This window comes from Protopterus annectens, chromosome 3.part0 (assembly GCF_019279795.1).
Source record: "Protopterus annectens isolate FY-2018-M chromosome 3.part0, PAN1.0, whole genome shotgun sequence".
Lineage (NCBI taxonomy): Eukaryota > Metazoa > Chordata > Ceratodontiformes > Protopteridae > Protopterus > Protopterus annectens.
The window spans coordinates 347,246,135-347,246,607 of NC_056731.1; positions in this window are offsets into that span (position 1 = coordinate 347,246,135).

Consider the following 473-nt stretch of genomic DNA (forward strand, 5'->3'; position numbering starts at 1 on the left):
TAATTTTACATTAATATCATGAATAATATTCATCTCCAATAGTAACTTAAGTTAGTAAACATGATACCAGGATATTCAGCCTTAATTCACCTTAAGGTTATAGTTAGATTGTGCATTTTTTATATAATGAATGTCATATTGTGAAATTAAGTGAATGGCATAGCATAGTATAAATGCTATAGATTTAGTAATATGGTCATCATAGCTAGTTAAAATTATGTACTAACATCAAGTTAATTTCTTGCATGGTAATTTTAGTCACTGTTAATGGTGCCTAAATTTATTTCTCGAACAGCCAGCTGAGTTATTTTTCTGGGCTAGGTGATTAGCTATGAAGCAATATGAAATGTAGTAAAAAAAGTTTGTAGTGTAGAATTTCAGCAGCGTATTGCTTATATTATTATAAGTATTCATTAGTGATATGATGTGATTCAGTTTTGTAGAGATGAAGCATTTAATGTACACACACACAC